We start from the raw sequence: 20,944 nt of genomic DNA, 5'->3' as shown, positions 1-20,944 counted from the left end.
GGGGGCCTAACTGAGCGGACAGGGGCTCCCGCAAGCCCCACTGTGTTCGCCATTTTCCGGGGTGTCCATTCGGGCTCCAGCCCCGGTTCTCGGCCCACCGCCATCCTCACAGGCGGCTTCCAATCCCGAGTGATTCGGATCTTCGGGGTCTCCAGAGCCACCAGCTAGTCCATTCCCTAGGCGGGGCAAGGGGCGGAGACTGCCTGGGCCGCGGACGGGGCGGGGCCTGCCGGGGGCGGGGCCTCGCCAAGGCAGCTGCAGCTGCGCGAAGAAGCCCGGCCTCCTGCCTTTCCAGGGACGCGCACCGCCTCTGGCTCCACCCGCGCGCGAGCCTGGGCGGGGAGGGCGGGGGCCAGGAAGCGGCGAGCGCGCCGGGGAGCGCAGCTGCGGGCGCGGGTACTGTAGGAGCCGCGGAGCCGACGGTCAGAGCGGCTGCAGCTGGAGCTAGCGGATGAAACAAAGGCGACGGTGAGTGGAACGCCGGCCCCACGCCTCACCTTCGCGGCCCTTCGGGCGAGGACTCGAAGCCCTGAACCCCCGCCCCGAGGACTCCGGGGCGAGCGCGGCCCGGCCCTGCACGCCGCGCGTTGCGGGCTGTGGGCTGAGCCTGCGGCTCCATTTTCAGGTCTGGGCGAGGTCTTCATGCCCGAGGACCCTGCCTTTCATTTTTCTTCCATTTGCTCTGAGGAATGCTTACGTGCTCTATTCAGAATTCACGGCAGGCGGGCGGGCGGGCAGGCGGGCGGGCGGTTGAGGCAGCCAACAGTCCGCCTGATGTAAAATGGAAATGCAGACCCCTCCCCCCAACTTTGCAGGTCTCCAAGTCTAGAAGGTGGCGCGAGCCGAGAGGGCCCGGGTCCTCCAAGTGCAGATTTTGGAGGGCCGGGGACCTCCGGCACCGGAGCCCGGGGATTCGCCCGAGGCTCCCCGCGCGTTCCGCCGGAGGTTCCTGCTCCGGGCCCCCGGAGAGGAAGCCCTGGTCACCTTGGAGGAGCTCGGACTACTCTTACAGGTTGTTTTACCCAGAGCTGGATGCTTCAGTTGTGATCATTGGTAACGGGTGTGGTAGGTAGCGGCTAGCTGACGTCGCATTTATAGCTGAAAAGCAGCCCCGTAGGCTGACTTCATATATACAGGCAGCAGCATTGAGATTCCACTTTGGCTGCAGAAATGATAAGGTTTTGTAGAGGAATTTGGTGGTAATTAAAAACTTTAAATGTGTTAAGGGTCTTGACATATAGTAGATGCTCAATAAAATATTGGTTGAATGAATGAATCTTGAAACATCAAAGCTGATTCACATCAAGTAAGATTTAGGCTCATACCCTTTGAAGACTCAGATTAAGGAAAAAACGTTGGAACCCGTCATTTTATCTGCCTGTTTTTGGTTTTTACCTACTATGTCTTTTTTTTTTTTTCTCCTGTGGTGCTGGGGATTGAACCCAGGGCCTTGTACATGTGAGGCAATCACTCTACCAAATGAGCTATATTCCCAGCACCCCCCAACATGTACTGTTGATGAATAATCACTTATTATTGAAATGTGAAGTTTTTCATCTTGAGAGAAGTTGGCACACATTTTCTATTTCTTAAAACAGGGCTTATGGACTGGGGCTGTACCTCAGTGGCAGAGCACTTGCCTACCATGTGTGAGGCACTGGGTTTCATCCTCAGCATCACAGAAAATAAACAAAGGCATTCTGTCCGTACACAACTAGGAAAAAAGTTAAAAAAACAAACAAACCCTTATTTCCTTTGAGGATACTGGAGAAGATAAAGAGGTGTTTGAATTGTAGTTTGAGATGGAGCTTTCTAGTTCGTTATGAATAAAGTTATGTCTTTGAGGGACTGGCTTTATGATCAAGGAAGAACACTGAAGGGGTAGAGGGAGGAGAACTAAGGTTGCACTAATCTAATTAAAGGGTATCACTGGCAAAACCGATCATCAGACATTTATTATGTGCTGAGACCTGTGTTGGGTGTTGAATTTCTGGATGCCAACAAAACCCACAATTATCATTTTTTAAAACTTCAACATAAAGTTCTTTCATCATCATCATCATCATTATTATTTTATTTTACTTTTTTAAAAAAATTTTGAGATAGGGTCTCACTAAGTTACTTAGGGCCCTGTAAATTGTTAGTTAGTTTTGAACTTGCAATTATCCGCCTCTAGAGTTGCTGGGATTACAGGCATGTGCCTCCATATTCTGGCTCTTCTGTTATTATTGGCCATTGGGGACTGTCTTAAACCCCTAGTGCCTACTTTTGGGAAAGGTGGCAGGTGAACTATAGGAAGTGTCCATTCATAAGTCTGTTTAAAGATTAATAAATAACTTTTTAGGGCTAAGATTGTTGGGTTACACTTTCACATTGTCAGTTAATAAAAAATCTGTCAACATTTTAAAATGAAGGAAGGAGTTCAACAAAGTAATATGCTTATTTTCCCCCTGATTTTAGATGGTTTGGGGAAAGTATGTTTATTGAAGGGTAGATTACTGATGGGTATGCTTTCTATAAAAAAAGAAACATCTTTGTAGTAACATCATTTGTCTTTAAAAATTCCCAAGGATAAACAGTGGACTTGTTTTCTATAAGAAACGTTTTTATCAGACTGAATATGTGGCTCAGTGGTAGAGTCCTTGCTTAGCAACTGTGCTAGGCCATAGGTTGGATCTCCAACACAGCCCCCCCCCCCAAAAAAAAAAGTTTTAAAATAAAGCAACTTTTCAGAAATTTTATTTTGGCCTTTTGTTTATCATATACAAACACAGTATTAACTTGATAGTGCTAAAAAGGGGAGGATTATGATAATAATTTGTGATTCCATATTTGAACTTTCCCTCTATTACAGGTGTGATAAAGTTTCTTACTAAAAAGAGGATGAGATTAGCATTTATTTATATATGTTTTAAAAACACTATAGTCCTGTGTCACACAGTTACTTTCTAGTCAACAACAGACTGTATATACTACTAGGTACAAAGTGGGCTAAAACATCTAGGTTTGTGTAAGTGTACTCTGATGTTCATACAAGGATGAAATTGCCTAATGACACGTTTTTTTCTGTCTCCCTGTCATTAAATGACACAGTACAATTTATTCATTATATTTGGCCACTTCAGAAGTCCAAATTCATATGCCACAAAGTCATTTATGATCGTTATAGGATATTGTAGATTACTGATGTTTTTATAGTTAGCTTTTGAATTTAATGTACCCTTTTGATTTATCAGTGCATAGACTTTTCTTTAAAGGTCTGATGTTGATGAGAATCGTTATAGTGAATGATAATGGAGATGGTAAAGAACAGTGTAAACTAAACAAATTGTGAGATGTTAAATGAATAGTGCCAGGTGCCAGGCACAAATATATATATATATATATATATATATATATATATATATATATATATACATACATATATTTTTTTTTTGATAAGCACTTCACTTGATAAGCATTTCTATATATTATACATCTTGACAGTCAGCAGCATTGAGACATGGTAAAATATTTTTTCCAATAAATAAGAACTCATGATTATTTTTATATATTTAAAAATATTGTTAAGGGGCTGGGGATGTGGCTCAAGCAGTAGTGCGATTGCCTGGCCTGCGTGCGGCCTGGGTTCGATCCTCAGCACCACATACAAAACAAAGATGTTGTATCTGCCGAAAACTAAAAATAAATAAATAAATAAATAAATATGATAATTCTCTCTCATTCTTTCTCTCTCTCTCTCTCTCTCTCTCTCTCTCTCTCTCTCTCTCTTTCTCTCAGTCTCTGTCTCATATATATATATATTCTTAAATATTCTTACCTTGGAGTAGTTCATGATGTTTGAGGCCAAAATCCAGGATTATTATTTTTTTACAAATGTTGGAATATTGGAAATGTTGGTGGTTTCTTTTTTTTTTTTTTTTTAGTTGAGGTTTATGTATCTGTTGAAGGAGATAGTTAATTTTTGTAATGCTTTTTAGAAACAATTTGGAATGATTTTAGATTTAGATAAATTTCTTTACTCAGATATAAGTAATAAAATGATGAAGAATAATGCTTATGTGACATATTGCATCTGTACCCATATTCATCTATAAAAGATTATAGAAGTTTATCAGTTAAATGTTAATATAAAACATTTTAGGGCTTTTTAACTAATTTCTCATTTATTATCTAAAACAGGTTGCTATTATATTTTTTAAGTCTCAATTGTCTTTCAAGTCATGAAAGTGTTTAGTTTTCTTGTCTGCTTGGGATGAGTCTAGAAGATTTTGTAAGATTTTTCTGTACAATTGGAAATGCATGTTGATTTTGATCTGTTGTAGTGTTCTTTTTTAAGCTTTTTTTTTTTTTTTTTTAGTTTAGTTTAGTTTAGAGGGATACAAGACCTTCATTTTATTTTTATGTGGTGCTGAGGAACACAGTGCCTCACACATGGCTAGGCAAGCACTTTTATCACTGAGCTACAACTGCAGCCCCTATTGTAGTGTTCTTAATCGGAATTTTCATGAAGGGAATATTTTAGGATTATACTGAGTGTTAAATATTAGTAATGGTTTAAGTCTGTCTCCGAGACATTATAGATATAAGTAATATACGTTCTTTTTATTTTTTTGGTGGTGGTGCTGGTGATTGAACTCAGGGATTCATGTATGCTAGAGAAGTGCTCTTCCACTGATGGACAAACTCAGTTCCTCGTGCATTCTTCTTTTGGGGGTCCAAGGAATTGAACTCGGGGGTACTTGACCACAAGCTACATTCCCAGTTCTGTTTTGTATTTTATTTAGGGACAGCGTCTCATTGAGTTACTTAACACCTCACTTTTGCTGAGACTGGCTTTGAACTTGTGATCCTCCTGTCTCAGCCTCCCAAGCTGCTGGTGATTATAAGGATGTGCCACCATGCCTGGCCCCACTTCATTCTTTTTTTTTTAATATTTATTTTTTAGTTGTACACAATACCTTTATTTATTTTTATGTGGTGCTGAGGATCGAACCCAAGGCCTTGCACGTGCTAGGCGAGCGCTCTACCACTGAGCCACAATCACAGCCCCACCACTTCACTCTTTATGGTACAGTAACATTCCTTCATATGAAGATAGGACATTTTGTTTATCAATTTAACTAGGTAATGGGCTATTTTTTCTATATATTATAAATGATATATATAATAGTTTACAAGATTTTATACAGACAAATATTTTCTAGTCTCCTGGGTACACATAGAAATAAAACTAATGGATCATATGATAACTTGATCCTCCTGCCTCAGCCTCCTGAGCCGCTGGTATTGCCAGTGTTTGCCACAGCGCCTGTTCCTTCATGCATTCTTTTTTTTTTTTTTAGTTATATATGGACTCAATGTCTATTTATTTTTATGTGGTGCTAGAATTGAACTTGAACTCAGTGCCTCACACTTGCAAGGCAAGTCCTCTACAACTGAGTTACAACTCCAGTCCTTGTGCATTCTTAAGAGTAACTGAGTGAAACATTGTGTTTCATGTTAATGTTTAACTTGTTAATTAGGAGAGGACATTTTTTTTTTCATACAACCTAGAAAAACTTGAAATTTAACTTATTAACTTTATGCATCCTGATGCCTCAGTTCAATATTTAGCTATATTTGAATCTTTTGTAATGTTAATAAATAATGAACAGAGCAGGATATAGCTGAAACTCTCTGGGACCTTGTCCAAAGGAAGTTTCTGAATTGAAATGCCAAAAGATTTGGTAAGAAGTCTTTATCCTGACACTATAAAATAACTATAAATGTATTTTAGTCACAATAAATCATAGTAAAACAAACTCCCCTTTCCTGGAAAGCATACATGTGTTCACATTAAATCCAGGCATATTTGATGAGCCCAGATAGTTGCCTTTTGTTGCTCACCTACTTAAATTCATGCTAAGATTTCTTATGGAATCTCCATGATAGAATTGTGTATGCAATAAGTACTAAAAGATAAACTTACTTTTCATTTGGTTTAATAAGTAATCTGCTTTGACTTTTTGCTTTATAAAGCTACATAGTTTTTGCTATGAGTTTTTGCTACATAGCATTTCATTCGTTTGATACCTTATTTATAGTGTCAAATTATGATGTCCGTAGATAGTGGTAGAACTTAATAAGGTTTAAGCAGAAAACAACTTATTCTCCGCTATGCTTTTACACCCTGCCTCTTAGAAGATCTTAGAAGAGGTCTTAGAAGATCAGATAGCTTTCTGATCACTTTTAGATAATAAAACGTCTTCTTTCACCTGTCAATACAAGTATTACTTTTGTTTCTAGAAAGTCCAGTTTCAGTATAGTATTCAGGATTCAAGCTTGTTCACAATTTAGAACTCTAGCTGCTACAGATCTAGGAGCATGCTTTGGAGGAAGTATCGTAGTCAGTGTCCCATTTTTCTTTGCCAGCTCCTCTTCAAAAATAAGGTATCCTCACCTTTTCAGAGTCCAGCTTGGTGGGGAAAAGGTAAGGTTTTTAAGGTGGCTCATCTGTGATCTGGTGTTTGTGCCACGTTGAACAGGTTGTTCAAAGATGAATGTGTCTTTAATTGTGCTGGGAATGGTGTTCTCTGGGGTTTCATGTATGGAAACTGTCAGCTACAATTCCTGTGATAAACTTCTTCCCTGGCTCCAGTTTAGTCTTCCACTTTGCCTCATCTGCAGGCTCACTTAGCCCAGGGAAAAGTTTTGCTTTAGCCTTTAAGGTAGTGCAGTAACATTTTAACCAGAACTACCCATACTTTATTACGATTATCTCCTACAACGTAGTTTGAAGCATTTCACTGGGGTGTCAGCATCCTGTCTTTCCAACTCTTTCTGTCAGGTACCTTCACTTCAATAGTATTTTTTTATGGAACTTTGAATCTACTGCTATGCCATCTTTTTAATGTCCAAAGCCCCCCCCCCATATCCTCACTTATTTACCTTGCTTTGAAGCCATAGGCCACTATTTTTCTCTTCATACACCCTCAGTACCCTGTACCTCTTTTTTCATTGTACTCAACTAGCCACCCTTTCACCCCTATACCCTTTATATCCATTTCTCCATCTAGTTCAGTCTCCACCTGGGCAGTTTTGCATGTACACCTGTGCTGACCCAGGTCTCCCTTTAAATTCATGACTACTGACTTTAAGCTGACTTCATGCTGCCCCAGTCCTATAATCCTAATACATTTCCCTGGTTGAATCACTCTTCCTCTTCCCTAAAAGACTAGTTTACACCTCTCTCCTCAATTCACTAGTACTTTTATTGTTCCTTTATTTTCAGCTGCAACCTTGTTTCCTGTATATTAAAAATGAAAGCAATCATATTCTCTTGTATCTTCACCCATACTCTGCATTTTCTACTGTTCTGTCACCTTTGTTTCTACTCTTGCCTTTGCTTTTATCCTCTTTCTTATGTCAAGGACATTGCTTTGCTTCAGTATTCATCTCATCCTCCTGCATGCCAACGAGCTGCATTGTTTTCTCATTTCTACTGGATTTTTCCTGTCGGAAAATAGATGCAGATAATGCTGAGATATCTTCCGTGTTTAAAAAAATGAAACAAAAACTTCCTCAATAATATATCTTTCTTCAGTTATAGCTCTTCAAAAACATTATATTTTTGGTTATCAGTTAGTTACTCCCTGACTTTTTTGGATCCATTACAGTCAGTCTTAAAATTTTTTTCCTTTTCTGTTCCACTAACTGCTTTCCTTGTTGTTGTTTTGAGATTACTGGTGACCTTCTTGGTGTTAAATTCCCTAGACAGTTCTCCACAATAAGCTCAGTGGAGATAGCAGCATTTGATGTAATTGTTAATTGCTTTCTCCTTTGAAACCTTTCCCCCTTTGCTTTGGGGTATTATTGCTTATTTTCAGTTTCTTTTGCTGATTCCTTTTCTTGCCTCAGCTTCTAAACAGGAGGCAATGTTCCAGGACTCTATGTTTAGATCTCTTCTACATTTATATTTAGTATCTTGTGATCTCATCCTATCTAGTTAGAAATATCATGTATTTCAAACTGAAAATTTTCTCTTTAGTCTAGATTTCAGGCTTTGGAATCCATCTACCTACTAGGCATTTCCAACTAGATGTCTAATAGGCATTTCCTATTTTAACTTGTTGCAGTTGAAGTCTTGTTAGCACCTCCCCCAGTAATTGTTCCCATTCTAGTCTTCCTCATCATATTAAATTCAGCTCCATTTTTCAATTTCTCTGACCAAAAACCTAGTAAATATTCTTTCTTTCTCATACTCCCGCATTGACATATCATGAAATCAAATGACATATCATGAAAGCTTGTGCTTTACCTACCATAAAAGCTATGTTAAGTAAAAATGTAATCACAGTTTGCTATCTTCAAGTGCTGGCACTTCTTAAGCAAGTGTCATTTTTTTCCTGTATAATTTTAATAGACTCTTTCTAGTTTTCCTGTGGCTTCTACTCTTTTCTATTCTCAACACAGTAACTAGGGTGATCCTCTTAAAATTAAAGTTCACTGTAATCCCAGCGATTCAGGAGATGAGGCAGGAGTATGCCAGATCCAAAGTTCAAAGCCAGCCTATCTCTAAGTAAAATATAAAAAAAGGGCTGGGGATGGGGCTCAGTGGTTGAGTGCCCCTGAGTTCAATCCCCAGTACAAAAAAGAAAAAAAAAAGAAAAGTTAAGTCAAGTCCAGTTCTTTTACTCCTATGGTAGGGCCCTTCAGTGATTTTTCCATATTATTAAGAATAAAAACCAGAATACTTACAATGCCTGCAAAACCCTCCATAATCCATACCTCCTGCATCTAAATTCAGGTCCTACTAGTTTCTCCTTGTTGTACTCTACTTCAGCCACATAGGTCTCCTTGAAGTTTCTTTTATGTTTTTTAGTTGTAGATAGACCCAATTCCTTTATTTTTTTTTTTTAATTTCTTTTTATGTGGTGCTGAGGATCAAATCCAGTGCCTCACACCTGGTAGGCAAGTGCTCTGCCACTGAGCTACAATCCCAGTGCTCCTTGAAGTTTTTTTCTTTCTTTCTTTCTTTCTTTTTTTTCTTTTTTTAAAAAGAGAGAGAGGAGAGAGAGAGAGAATTTTTTAATATTTATTTTTTAGTTTTCGGCGGACACAACATCTTTGTTTGTATGTGGTGCTGAGGATCGAACCCGGGCCGCACACATTCCAGGCGAGCGCGCTACCACCTGAGCCACATCCCCAGCCCCTCCTTGAAGTTTCTTAAACCTACCAAACACAGGGGTTTTTTTTAGTATCCTTGGTGGGGAACAGAGTTTTGTTTTATTCACTGCAGAATTCCTGGTATTCAGAACAATAGATGGTACATGGTGGGCATTTATATTGTGCTGTGTTTGGTAACAGCTTGTGTGTTCAGTCCTATAACTAAAAGTATCTGAATTTATCCTAAAGCAGAAAATTAAGTACTTAAAATTAAGTAGAAATAAATTTAGTTACAAGAAGAAAAGGTGAGTTTGTAGTCAGCTTTTGGGTATGGAATGGGAAAAGACCCAGTAAAATGATAAGAGATAGAGAAAAGAGGCAGGAAAGGAATGAATAGAGGAAAGGCAAATGAAATAAAGAAAAGGCTTATTTGGAAGTAGAGTAACAATACTTAAAATTTTGGGGGGTTTCCTTCATATTTCTTATAAGCTATGTTTTTAAGCTATGTTTCTTGAATTCTGAGTATTGTTGATTTGCATGGACTTAAATACTTGAAGTTACACTGTGTTAGGCTTTTCTTTTTATCATGGATATTGGCTCAAATGAGATCGAAAGCCAAAACCTCGTTATTTTTCTCTTTTTCAACAAATTTTTGTTAATGAAAAGCTGTTACTCCTATGAAGAAAGCCTGGCAGTACTTGTTTTTTTTTTTTTTTGTAGACAGCTCAAATATATGTTTCAAAGTTTTAGGCAAATGTGTTGAACAGAATGAATGAATTAATTAATTAATGGACCAGCAGTGTAGCTCAGTGGTAGAGTGTATGCTGAACATGAGCCAGACCCTGGATTAAATCCCCAGCACTGCAAGTACAAAAACAAACAGGAAGAAGAATGAATGAATGTATACTTCTATGCACTCTTTTAATGACCCCTGAGAGACAGATCTCACCTATTAATTGCATTGACTTTTCTCAATATAATCATTTTATTATTTATTATTTCACAATACATATGGAACATTACACAGTTGAAGTAGTACAGTATGGCAGGCCTTAAACTATGAATATAACCAAAGTAAACTTAGTATATACCAGTTCAAAAACAGGGATCTTGCTTTTTTTTTCTTCTTCTTTTTTTTGGAACTGGGGATTGAGCTTATGGGCACTCAACTATTTTTTTTTTTTTAAGAGAGAGAATTTTTTAATATTTATTTTTCGGTTCTCGGCAGACACAAACAACATCTTTGTTTGTATGTGGTGCTGAGGATCGAACCCGAGCCGCATGCATGCCAGGCGAGTGCGCTACTGCTTGAGCCACATCCCTAGCCCGCATTCAACTATTGCTGAGTCTGGATTTGAACTTGAAAAACAAGAATCTTATTAATCCAAGATAGGTTTTTCGTATGTGAAATGCTAACATATGAATTCTGGTAGGTCAGTGTTGAATTTTAATAAAGATGATCTAGTCTATAAAATAAAAAGATAATTTCAAAACTACAAACATTTCTAGTGTGTCAACCAAAATTTTAATTGTCATGTAAATAGACTTGTGAAAATTATAATGTTCATTTTAATGTGAAATAAAACTACCAAAGCTGATTTTTATGGATATTATTGCTTAGAAATTAAAAGATACCAAGGTAAGTTTAAATTTAAATTGTATCTATATATTACAAAAACTTTAAAGATGTATATATACACACAAACACCTACACTCCTCTAGCTGTGAAAATCAAGTCCATGTTTTCGCCACATAAATGTCCCACAAGACAAATCAGTAAGGATGCAATCACATATTACACAAAACTACAAACATATTTAGGCTGATTTATGAAGAATCTATTTGTTCAAGAACTTCTCAGCCACCTTTGTCAACAGATGTTTTTTTAATTGCCCAACCAGAAATAAGACCAACAGCTTAGAGAAAAAAAATGTGGTCTCAGCAGAATACTAAAAGTTTGCATATAATTAATTTCCCTGGAACTCTCATTTCTTTTCTAAAATTTTTTTTTAGATGTTGATATACCTTTATTTAATTCATTTATTTATATGTGGTGCTAAGAATTGAACCCAGTGCCTCACACATGCTAGGCAAGCGCTGTACCACTGAGCCACAACCCCAGCCCCTGGAACTCTCATTTATTACCTATGTTAAACTGCAGTTTTAAAAAAATGTATTTATGTATAGTAAATCATTTTTTATTTAAGAGCACAAATATGTATATCTATATAATAAGTATTACTAAACAGTTATATATATTACTGTAGCTAGATGCTAGTTTGCCATGGAAATACAATAAATAGATTTATGTACCTCTCCCTTTTGAGAGGAAAGTAAATAGATGTACGTACAGTACTGACAGGACTAATAAATTTTTGCATGCTGAAAATCCGTCCTAAATTTTGAGACCTATATTTGAGCTTGATACACAAAAAAAAACATGAAGTGTGACCAGACTTTCTGTGTAATAGTAACAGCTTTTTTTTTTTTTAATGAAAGGAGCTTATTGAAAATGCTGTGGCAATTTTTTTAGGGTTTAACCTAGTAGAGCGACTTGAAAATAATTTCTTCAGGGCTGGGATTGTGGCTCAGTGCCAGGGCGCTTGCCTTGCATGTTCAATCCTCAGCACCACATAAAAATGTATAAATAAAGGTATTTTGTCCATCTACAACTAAAAAAATATTTAAAAAAATAATTTCATTGGAGTGCTCAGTGATTTTTTTAAAAGTATTGTTACTGAATTCATATTTGATAATTATTTCTAAATTTATTGAATATATGAAAACTGAATATCATTATGTTTGAATATTAATTCTTTCACTATATATCTAATTGTTTAACTAATTCATCTCAAAACAGGAACAAAAGATCTTCTGATCCTTCCATGTATTCTTGGTTTTGTTGTTAAACTTTAAATGAGCCTGTTGAAAGGTGTTTCTTGTCTGATGAAGAAAGCAGATCTGATTCAGTTTGTTGTATATCATTATCAACTTCTTTCTAAACTATTCCTAAGTTCAGGTTGTTTTTTATTTTTCCCCCTCATTTTTCCTTGTTTCCCATTGTCACCCTCAATGTGCTTGCATCTTTCTTTGATCATTTACTTTCTGCTACTTCAATTTCTTTTACCAATTAGTGTCGCTGAATCAGTGAAATAATTTTGTCTTGTTTCTCAATTTTAGTAGTTTCTTTCCTATGGTCACCTGGACATTCCAACCCATTTCCCACCCTTATGTTTCTGGTTCTGTAAAAATACAAAGTTATGAGCTTTGTTTTCCTATTAGAGTAGATTTATTGTTTAAAAGTTGATCTTTGTTGGGTTCAGGGGATTTTACTGGCAACACGTACTGTATTTTAACTCATTTCTCTTATCCTTTATCTTAAATTGTTCTCTTATGGGCAAGCACTAAGTAAAGTAACCATATATCATGAAGAGCATCAGCAAATACATTTAAGCTAACAAAAAAAGCTTTAATCTTATAACCCTAATATCATTGGTGATGTTTTGATCCTGATCCTTCTAGACAAATCTGTGAAAATATTTTTTCATAAAAGTAAGATCTTATTACACATAGTATCCTATAACATTTCACTTTTGCAAATCTTTTTTTTCCTACTTTTTAAAAAATATGTATTTTTTAGGTGTAGATGGACACAACACAATGCCTTTATTTTTATGTGGTGCTGAGGAATGAACCCAGGTCCCACCCGTGTTAGGCGAGCGCTCTACCGCTGAGCCACAATCCCAGCCTCAACTTTTGCAAATCTTATAAAAGCATTGCTTTTTATTATTTCAGTGTAAAGGGTCTTATTGGAAAGCGAAAAGTTTGTTTGACAAGGATAAATCTGTTTATAAAGTTGTGATTAAAAACAAAGGTGCTAGTGGAAAATGTGGCAAGTTACCTCAAGACAAGAATTACTTCAGCAGTAATTTTTTTCTTAAAGGCTCTCTTACCATCATACAATAGCCTGATTGTATTATACTACGTAATGAAAACAGTGATTCTATATGTAATAGAATTATTTTAATAATGGCCCTAGGGGGGTTGGGGATGTGGCTCAAGTGGTAGCGGGCTCGCCTGGCATGCGTGTGGCCCGGGTTCGATCTTCAGCACTACATACAAACAAAGATGTTGTGTCTGCTGAAAACTAAAAAATAAATAAGTAAATATTAAAAATGTCTCTCTCTCTCAAAAAAAAAAGAATGGCCCTAGGGTAAAATATAGACCTGTAGATGGGTTTGCATTTTTTGTCTCCCCCGACTTTACTAATGTCTTAATATTAAAATAATTTGAGAGAAATAAAGCTTTTTTCTTTTCTTTTCTTTTCTTTTTTTTTTTTTTTGAGTGGGGAGTTGCAGGGGATCCACCCCAGGGCTTTGCACATGCTGTATAAGCGCTCTATCACTGAGCTGTATCCCTTCCTGAAAAGTGTGTTTTATTGAAGGTCTTCATCTATCTGTATTAAGACGTCTATCTGTAGTATGACAATATTGTTAGATATTGCTATAGTTTATGTGTCAGAATGAGGAGTTAGGGAGTTCTTAGAAAAAGAAAACTTTAGTGTGTAAATTCTCACATTAGTGTTAGATTTTTGTTTCATGAATATAAAAGTTGTTGTGGGAGAATTGCTGAAACATAAATACATGTATTGATGTGTCATACCTTCCAGAAATTTGGAAATTGCCAGCCTGTCTTGTTAAGTAGTTATTTGAGTCTTTTTTTTTTTTTTTTTTTGGTGCTACTGGGGATTGGCCCAAAGGGGCTCAACCACTAAGTCCCCAGCCCTTTTTGTTTTGAGACGGGGTCTTACTATGCTGCTAAAAGGTGGCTTCAAACTTGTGATATTCCTGTCTTGGCCTTCCAAGTTGCTGGGATTACAGTTGCATGCCACCACGCCCAGCTAGTTTTTTGAGTCTTGAGTTAGCAGTGTTTTAAAGCTAACCAAGAATTTTGTAAGACTTGTATAATTAAAGTGAATTTTTTCCCTTACCATAGTGATATCCATTACCCAGGGTGGAGTAGATGGCTAATATCTTGTTTTAATTCTTCTTAGCTTTGTCCTTTTCTGTATTATATTACTGCTTGTTCACAAGCTCTATGGTCTTTTTCTTCCTCAGTAGCTATTTCTCTTATCCATCAGTATTACTTCCTGGATGGTGCATATGTTGCTCAAAACTTCTCACATGTGGTAAAGAAGAATAAAAAACAATGTAGCTGATGAGGCCTTTCAGCAGTCCTTTAAAAAATGCTTTTCATCTACACTGTGTTTGTGAACAGATGTACATGTGTCTCTGCTTGTTGGAAGGCAAAGTGAATTTTGAGATAAATTTAAAAAATGGTGTTTGGAATTATTTCATATGTTTTGCTGTTTAAAAATTGGTATGTTTTTAGTTGCACTTCATTTTATTCTCACATTTTTAGTTTTCCATTTTTCCATTTATTTTGTGAATAATGACTTTGTTTTTTGTAAAATTTTGTAAAATTGGCACATAAATACGCTAAAGATGCTTAGAAATTGGTCACACAGTAAGTGGCAGGATAGCTATTCAAAGTTGTCTGATTTTCAGAGTCAGTGAGCTTGGGAAGCATTGTAAAGTGGAAGAAAGAAATGGACTTTGAAATTAGATATACCTCTGTTTGATTCCTAACGTTGCCATGTATTTGCTGCATGTCAAATTCTTATCCACTGTGATTTTCATTTTCTTTTTCAGTAATAGGTTTGCTAGGATTAAATGAGGTGACACCCTAAAGTATTTGGTTTGTAAAATATGTTAAATATGTCTTTTTTCCTTTCTACCGTTATATTGTTTCAAATGTCTTGGGAGCCACTTGGACATTTCACTTAAAACTCCACTGAAATCAGGAAACTGGAAATATAAGTAATCTAGGTGAACTCCTATTGTAGTGACCTTTTCATTTACCGAAGGAAGAGAGTGAGTTTTTGCCAACTATTTTACAAAGTACTTGACTTGAAGAAAATTTTTATTGTAAAAGTTGAAATAAAGTTGAGATGAGTTAATTATTTTTTTGAAATGAGTTATTTATTACTGAGCAAAATGGCAAAAAATAATTTGTTTTTACATTTCCTTAGAAATAGAAGCATTTGTAGATAACATAACAGTTGTATGCATTCAGATGTCTATTTTAAAATCTAAGAACTGACCCTTTGCAGAATAAAAATACAACTAAAATGGGAAGCGTGTTCAGTTTTAATGATAATACTAGTTTTCTCCTATCACATTTAAGATTTAAGGAATGATGTACATTCAGGCCAGAGTATAGTGATATAGATACTAATCATAGAGTTAACTCTTTTTAATGTCTATAAGTAGGAGTATACTCTAAAATAATGATGAAAACTATACTATCACTTATTATCTACTATTACATAATGTACATGATTTTATGTGCTATACTTTTTTTGTTTTTTTTTTTAGGACTGGATATACCGGGCATTGAACTCAGGGGCATTCGATCACTGAGCCACATCTTGAGCCCTATTTTGTATTTTATTTAGAGACAGGATCTCACTGAGTTGTTTGGCACCTGACTTTTGCTGAGGCTGGCTTTGAACTTGTGATCCTCCTGCCTCAGCCTCCTGAGCAGCTGGGATAACAGGTGTGGGTGACTGTGCTTGGCCGGCCCTTCTCATTTTATTTTTAAGCTGTTCTACCTCTAAGGTACAGGAATACATGTGTAAGAGAGTGGTAGGAAAGAATGAATGACAAGCACTACTAAATTAATCCCAAATATCTAACATTCAACAGAAGCCTTCCATTTATTAGGTGATAAGAAAGCTTTGCATGTGCTGTATTTTGGAAATGATAAGATTAGAAATGTCTGACTTAAATATGATTTGTTAAGAATTTTTCCTTTAATATGAATTGTTGATTTTCTGTTATTTTCAGAAAGTATTGCATTTTTAGTTAGAAATAAACTAATGTTTATAGATACTTCTTTTATAGTATGTTTTTCTTTGGATTGAGTAGGTGAAGTATTGCTAGTGGATATTACTGTAAAATCTCCTTTTTCCCTTAAATGATGGACTTTTATAGGATTAAATTAACACATAATTTAAATGTCTTTTTAAAATTTAATTATGTTACCTCTGTTTCTTATTTTGTCAATATAGCAAACCTGTAATCCTAGCTGCTTAGGAGCCTGAGGCAGAATTGCAAAGTCAAGGTCAGCCTGGGCACTTTATTTTTTATTTTTTTTGAACTGGTGTATTTGGAGAGTTTTGTTTCCTTGTTCTGTTTTTCTTTCTTTTTAAATACATGACAGCGGAATGCATCACAATTCTTATTATACAAATAGAACAGTTTTTCATATCTCTTTGTGTATAAAGTATATTCACACCAATTTATGTCTTCATACTTGTACTTTGGATAATGATGTCCGTCACATTCCTCCATCATTGCTAACCTCCTGCTCCAGCCTGGGAACTTTAGCAAGACTCTGTCTTAAAATTATAAAATAAAAGGGTCTGGGATTGTAGCTCAGTTGTAAGACATCCCTAGATTCAATTCCCAGTACCACAAAAACAACCAACCAACCTGTGTACTTCTTAATGTACTTTGGAGCTGATGCTTTTCATCATGAAGTTAAGTTGCAAAAAGATGTAGTTTCCATATGTTGTACATGCTTTTTAATTTTTTTCTTAAAATTAATCTTAATTATTTAATTTGTTCTAATTATACATGGCAGAATGCATGTTGGTGCGCCTGGGTTGTATTTATAGATAACTAAGGAAAGTAAGGTATGAAAATAGTTTGGTTACATCTCCTTTACCTTCTTTGGGCATGATCTGATCAGTGGAGCCTGTGATTAGTTGAAGCTTGGGTGAGACTTTGATTGGGTGAGACTTCACCATCTGTTGAACTCTTTAAGTCAGTTAGGTTTCACTTTTATTTATGTACTGAGTTGCTGAGTGGCACTTCAGTATATAGGAACTGAAAGTATGGAGACAGCCTTATACCAGTGACCTTATTTAATTTACCTCATCTATTACAATAAGTTGCTATAAACATTATTTTGTGGATATACACTTTCATTTCTCTTAGGCAAATGCCTAGGAGTTGTGTAGCAGGTATGTGTTTTTTGTTTCAATTACAGATGGACACAATACCTTTATTTTTATTTGTTTATTTTTATGTGGTACTGAGGATCAAACCCAGTGCCTCATTCATGCTAGGTAAGCACTCTAACCACTGAGCCCCAGCCCCAGCCCAGGTATATGTTTTTTTTTTTTTTTTTTTTTAGTTTTAGGTGAACACAATATCTTTATTTTCCATTTATGTGGTGCTGAGGATTGAACCCAGTGCCTCATGCATGCCAGGCGAGCACCCTGCCACTGAGCCACAACCCCAGCCCCAGGTATGTGTTTTTTTAAGAAACTGCCAAATTCAGGGCTGTGGCTGTGGCTCAGAGGTAGAGCGCTCGCCTGCCATGCATGTGGCACTGGGTTCGATCCTCAGCACCACATAAATGGAAAATAAAGATATGGTGTCCACCTATAACTAAAAAAAAAAAAATAAAAAAAAAAAAAAGAAAAGAAACTGCCTAATTATTCCTTTTAAATGGTTGTACACCTCACATTTATCCCAGCAGCATTTGGAAGGCCTGGTTGCTTCTCTTTGCTGTTTCATTTAGGCATTCTAATGGATATTTTGTATTTCAGTATGAGCATATCTTCATGTGCTTATTATTTTATGTATATGTATCTTTAGTGAAGATTGTAGATGTGTATATGTACATATATACACACATATATATCATCTGTTCAGATCATTTGTCTTCCCCCCTTTTTAAATTGGTGCATTATAGTTATACATTCATTTATCATTTTTAATTATTTTTATTTTTTTAATATTTATTTTTTATTTTTTTAGATGGACACAATATCTTTATTTTATTTTTATGTGGTGCTGAGGATTGAACCCAGTGCCTCATGCATGCCAGGTGAGCGTGCTACCACTTGAGCCATATCCCAAGCCCTGCAATAATCATTTTTTAAATTGAACTTTTTTATTCCTGAGTTTGGGGTTCTTTCTGTATCCTGAATACAACTCCTTTGTCAGATAATGTGATTTGCAGGTATTTTCTTCTATTCTCTTAACAGTGTCTTGCAAATAGCAGAAATGAGTAATTTTGATGGTCTAATTGATTACTTTTATCTTTTTGGATCATGCTTTTGTGGTGTGTCTAAGAATCTTTGCCTAAGCCAAGGGCCACAAAACTAGTGCCTTAGAAAAATGATAGTTCCCATTTTCTTCATGCAAATTTTACAGTTTTAGGTTTTATCTTTAGATGTAGATCCATTTTAAGTTAATTTTTGTATATGTTACAAGGTGCAGATATCTAATCATTCCAGCTTCAGTTGTTGAAAGGTTGTCCTTTCTCCACCGGAATGCCTTTGCATCTTTATAGAGAATCAGTTAACCAAATGAGTAGTTCCTTTTTCTGGACTCTCAGTTTTGTCTTACTGACCTATTTATTAGTGTTTCTCCATACTGCTGATTTTTGTAACTTTGTAAATAAACCTTGAAGTCAAGTAGTGTAAAGATTCCAGTTTTCTTTTTCAAAGTATATTTCCGTATGGTTTTAGAATTAATATGTTAATTTCAATAAACAACAAAAAGAAAACACACACACACACACACAAAGCCTGCTAAGATTTTGATTGGAATTAATTTTAATCTATTGCTCTAGTTGGAGATAATTGACATGTTAACACCATTAACTTCACTGATGTTTGAACATAGTTCCTTTCTCCATTTACATTTTTTTTTTAAAGAGAGAGACAGAGACAGAGAGAATTTTTAATATTTATTTTTTAGTTTTCGGCAGACACAACATCTTTGTTTGTATGTGGTGCTGAGGATCCCTTCTATTCATTCCCCTTTGTGTAATCCACTGGACTTTTCTTACCGCCCCTCCCCCCCAAATTGTGTGTTAGCATCTGCACATCACAGAGAACATTCGGCCTTTGTTTTTTGGTGATTGGTTTATTTCACTTAGCATGATAGTCTCCAGTTCCATCCATTTACCACAAATGCTATTTCATTCTTCTGTATAAAAAAACTTTTAAAAGATATGTCATGAGCACCTAAAATATGTAGAGTAATATATATTATCATTTACTACCAGAAAATATACATGAATTTGTTATATAATAAGTTAACACCAAGCTGGGGCTGTAGCTCAGAGGCAGAGCATGCATGAGGAACTGGGTTCAATCCTTAGCACCACATAAAAATAAACAAATAAAATAAAGGCATTCTGTCCATCTTAAAAAAAAAAAAAAGTTAACACCAAAACTTTTTTTACATGGACAGTGCATGGTACCATTTGCATTCAAGAGAAATATAAAACAAAAGAAATGTGGTATTAAATCACAATTGTTTAAAATTGACTGTAGTATATACTATATTACTGTAGTGTTTTTTTTTTGTTTTATTTTGTTTTTGCCCCCACCTATTGCTACTGTGATGAATTCAAGGGTTGAGAGTATTTGTCTCTGCATGAACTATACCAATAAATTGGATGTAGCAGTAAAAAGTGATCCCTCATAGTTCTCTTGTGTTTCTCACCATATATATTTATAACATAATAAAATAGTGCTAATTAACTGTTTATGTTATCTGTCTGGCCAACAGCTGCTATTAGTAGTTAAGTTTTTGGAGAGTCATCAGTTATACATATAAGTTGTTTGTGTTCTTTACACATCATTGGACCATTTATTCCTAATTACTTGTTTGTTTGAGGGGTGGTGCTAGGGACCAAACCCAGGGCTTCAAACATGATAGGCAAGTGCTATACCACTGAGCTACACCTCCAGTCCTACTGTCTTATGAATATTTTTATGACCTTGTAAATGTGATTAAAAACAGAATTATAGTTTCTGATTGTTTGAACATTGTTTTCTCTAGAAATGGCATTGATTTTTGAGTACTGATCTTATATCCTGTAACCTTTCTAAACTTATTAATTCTAGTAATTTTTCTGTTTTATTTCATCAGGTTAAGCATAGTCTTTTAGGTCACTGTCAGATCAGAGTTGAAGAAATGTTTAATTTCAGAAAATTAATATTAATACCTAAGAAGGAGCTGGACATGGGTGGTGCATGTCTATAAGCCTCAGGAGGCTGAGGCAGGAGGATGGCAAGTTCTAGGCCAACCCTGGGGGTGTAGGATGTAGGTCTGGAATGTAGATGAGTGATAAAAATGCCCTTGGGTTTAATCTCCATCACCAAAAACAAAACAAAACAAACCCTGGAAGGAGTGATGTGCAGCAGCGCAGTGTTTTGTCATCGTTTTTATTTTAATGAAGTAACCAATATTTCTCATAACACGGAACCGTTGAAATTTAAGCCACCATTATTAAAATAGTTGAGTTAGTAGGCAGTTTGAGTAAAATAGTTGATTTTGAGTAAGTAATTGCTGTTTGTTTTTATTTTTGGAATTCTAAGAATCTGTTCAAATTATATATTTTGGGGGAGAATCAGTTGCCTTGGTGATGGTTTTGGTGAATGAGAAAGAATATTTGGTATGGACTTTCATGTTTGTGACTGGAACAGTCATTACATGTATCATAGTGTGATTCACTGAGAAGGAAGGAATGGGTTTGGGATTATCAATTTAACTTGCAAATGTTAGATTTTAGGCCTGTTGTTTGATTATGTTATTTGGATGCTTGTAAATGAAGAAATAAATCTTAGGTTAAATAAGGCCCAAAGTCATAGCTAGTCAGTTGCAAAATTCGAACTCAAACCTAGGGCCTTCTGACTTCAAAGTCC

At 36.1% G+C, this 20,944-nt stretch overlaps 1 protein-coding gene across 1 annotated transcript in view; it reads left to right on the top strand.

The window, feature by feature from the left end:
- Nucleotides 1–327: 327 nt before the first annotated feature.
- Cdc42se2 (CDC42 small effector 2) overlaps nucleotides 328–20,944 on the top strand; it is an 86,417-nt gene continuing 65,800 nt past the window's right edge. Inside the window, exon 1 of the mRNA XM_078051152.1 lies at nucleotides 328–468. The gene's annotated coding sequence lies outside the window, so the exon portion shown is untranslated. The remainder of the gene's footprint in view (nucleotides 469–20,944) is intronic.

The sequence above is a fragment of the Ictidomys tridecemlineatus genome, chromosome 1, assembly GCF_052094955.1.
Source record: "Ictidomys tridecemlineatus isolate mIctTri1 chromosome 1, mIctTri1.hap1, whole genome shotgun sequence".
In the NCBI taxonomy this organism is placed as follows: Eukaryota; Metazoa; Chordata; class Mammalia; order Rodentia; family Sciuridae; genus Ictidomys; species Ictidomys tridecemlineatus.
Note: the sequence above shows the minus strand (reverse complement) of the source record. Positions and strands in the feature narration are given on the sequence as shown.